This window comes from Eschrichtius robustus, chromosome 20 (genome assembly GCF_028021215.1).
Source record: "Eschrichtius robustus isolate mEscRob2 chromosome 20, mEscRob2.pri, whole genome shotgun sequence".
Lineage (NCBI taxonomy): Eukaryota > Metazoa > Chordata > Mammalia > Artiodactyla > Eschrichtiidae > Eschrichtius > Eschrichtius robustus.
The window spans coordinates 64,940,217-64,943,242 of record NC_090843.1 but is presented as its reverse complement, the minus strand read 5'-3'; the positions used below and the strand labels follow the sequence as shown (position 1 = coordinate 64,943,242).

Below are 3,026 nucleotides of genomic sequence, written 5' to 3'. Positions count from 1 at the left end.
GTGGACCTGGTACAGCTACACAGGCCGTGATAGGGAGTTGGTAGGTATTAGGGAACCTCCCCTGATTTTCTTGTTTCTAATATTATCTTTAAACTTCCTTTTTTTAAAAAATACATTTATTTATTTATTTTTGGCTGCGTTGGGTCTTTGTTGCTGCGCATGGGCTTTCTCTAGTTCCGGTGAGCGGGGGCTTCTCTTTGTTGTGGAGCACGGGCTCTAGGCACGTGGGCTTCAATAGTTGTGGCATGAGGGCTCAGTAGTTGTGGTGCACGGGCTTCGTTGCTCTATGGCATGTGGGATCTTCCCAGACCAGGGCTCGAACCTGTGTCCCCTGCATTGGCAGGCGGATTCTTAACCACTGTGCCACCAGGGAAGCCCCCTCTAATATTATCTTTACTTGTAACAAAAGCTACAGCATATTAGTGTAGACAAATTTGAAAATACAAGGGACATCCAGTCTTGGCAGAGATACTCATAGTCTCTTGCTCGATCTGTTTACAATTTTAGAGAGTGAGAGGGATATTGGTAGTGTGTCTATTTTAAACTATGTTAAAGTTTAGCTGTGTGTTCACATATGTAGATTTCAGAGAAGTATAAATGGTGCTATGCTATTGGGACCCCCCGCTTTCCTTCCCTTTCTTGTTCGTTTCCCTTTTATTTGTGTTCACCTCTCCCTTCCTCTCCTGCCATGAGACCCATGTCAGCAACCTATTACAGATTTTCCCCGTGCAATGACAGTCATATACAAATATATATAGACCGCTGCTTACAAACATGTATGTGGAAAACATCCCTCGTATGTCAGTTTGACAAACGTGGGATCCTATGATACACTTTCCTGAATTTTGCTATTCTCAGGTATTGACTGATGGAATTCCTTTAAGTTAACTGGAGCAAAGCTGGTTAACCTTTTTTAATGGTTACATAACATTCCATGGTGTGGATGCACCAGAATATATTCACTCATTCTCTGTTGTTGGACATTCACTGCTCCCTTGTGTGTGTGTGTGTGTGTGTGTGTGTCTTGGCCACTATGAACACTGCTATATTACATTAATCCTTTATGTATTGGTGCTTTTATTTCTTGGAATCGATTCCCAGGAGTGGGATTGCTTGGTCTAAGTATATGGATTTTTAAATGTAATGAATTTTTCCAGATTGCTTTCCTAAAGTGCTGCCACAGTTCCATTTCTACCGCTTTAATTTTCCCAGTCTATGGGCAATAAAATGATGTTTTATTTTTCTTTAATATGTTTTCCCCTGGAAACTAAGGAGTGTGCACATTTTTTTCATATATCTGTAGGCTGGATTTGCTCTTTTGTGATTTGTCTCTTTTAATGGAATGTGTCAGAGTTCTTTATGGAATTATATAATACACACACTTTTGTCATTTGCCTTGAGACTATTGTTTTTCCAAATCCATAATTTACCCTTTGCTTTGTTTACGGTATCCCTCATTTCACATTTTTAATTTGCAAACATGTATTTCTTTTCCCCCCCCTCCCCCATCTTCTGGGTTTCCTGTGTTAGTTGGGAAGTTGGTTTTTTTTTTTTTTTTGCGTTTAATTTTTAAAATCCATCTGAAATTTAGCTTTTCCTAAGGTATAAAAATAAAACTCTACTTTTAAAAATTGCTCTTTCATTTTCCCAGGATAATGGATTAAATGAAGCACCTCTGTTTGGCGATGTCTCTGGCATTCCTTTTATTCCCGTCTGCTGCGTTGGGCCCAGGGTATTCTGTGATGGAAGCAGGCATAGTAGATGTTTTACTGGAGGACTGGCCCTGAGAGTTGGAGTTCAAAGTCAGCACAGCGGCTCACGGCAGAGTTCATGCAAGATGTAGAGAAAAAATGTGACTCCAGGTCAGTGAGGTGGTAAAGTCGAGCATCTCTTAAGAAGGCCTGTGCCAGTCTGTGGGGACAAATGGAAGTGTAGGTGATGGTCTGAGACAGCACCACCAAGCCAGGAACCAGGGAGGTGGCCGAGACTGACCCCAAGACTATGCAAGATCTCACCTCAGTGGTGCAGACACTCCTGCAACAGATGCAAGGTAAATGGCAGACCATGTCCAGCCAGATCATTGGAAGAATTGAGGATGTGAGCAGTCGCATTGATGACCCGGAGAAAAACATCGCAGACCTCATGATACAAGCTGGGGTGGAAGAGCTGGATGGTGAAGACAAGGTCTCTGCCACAGAGAAGAGTTGAGTGTCGCTCATTTACACTGAAATCTGGAGCACCCTTTCTACAAGCCAAGAGAAGCCGGATGGCTTTTTGCAGCTAACTACTACGCGTGGACATGTTTTATATTCTAAAGTGTGCATTCTTCTTAGCACATGTTATATAGTTAGTTTATAGAGTGATTTCCCTCCCCTGCCCCCCCATGTTTCCTGAACACGGTAACTTCACATCTTGGACTTTGGTCAGTTGTGCTGTTAAACACGAAAACTTTGGCAGTTCCTGAAAAAGAAAGAAAGAGAAAGAGAGAGAGAGGAAGGAAGGAAGGGAGGGAGGGAGGAAGGGAGAGAGAGAGAGGTGGGGGGGGAGGGAGAGAGAGAGAGAGAGAGAAAGAAAGGAAGGAAGGAAGAAAGGAAGAAAGAAAGAAAGAAAGAAGGAAAGAAAGAAGGAAAGAAGGAAGGAAAGAAGGAGAGAGAAGGGAAGGAAGGGAGGGAGGGAGGGATGGAAAGAGAGAGAGAGGGAAAGAGAGAGAAAGAAAGAAAGAAAAAAAGAAAGAAAAAAAGAGAAAGGGAGGAAGGAAGGAAGAAAAGAAAGAAGGAAAGAAGGAGAGAGAAGGGAAGGAAGGAAGGGAGGGAGGGAGGGAGGGAGGGATGGAAAGAGAGAGAGAGGGAAAGAGAGAGAGAGAAAGAAAGAAAAAAAGAGAAAGGAAGGAAGGAAGGAAGAAAAGAAAGCCTATGCCAACCAAAGAGGGGCTGGGAACCTAGGAAGAGTAAAAAAGCAGAGTCAAGGAGACAGAGGGTTAGGATTTCAGTTGCCTCGATGGGTGAGGGCCTCCAACGCTGTTACCC

The 3,026-nt window shown here is 43.1% G+C and overlaps 1 pseudogene; it reads left to right on the top strand.

The window, feature by feature from the left end:
• The first annotated feature begins 1,761 nt into the window (after window positions 1-1,761).
• Window positions 1,762-2,208, top strand: LOC137755593 (heat shock factor-binding protein 1 pseudogene; annotated as a pseudogene).
• The last annotated feature ends 818 nt before the right edge of the window (window positions 2,209-3,026 follow it).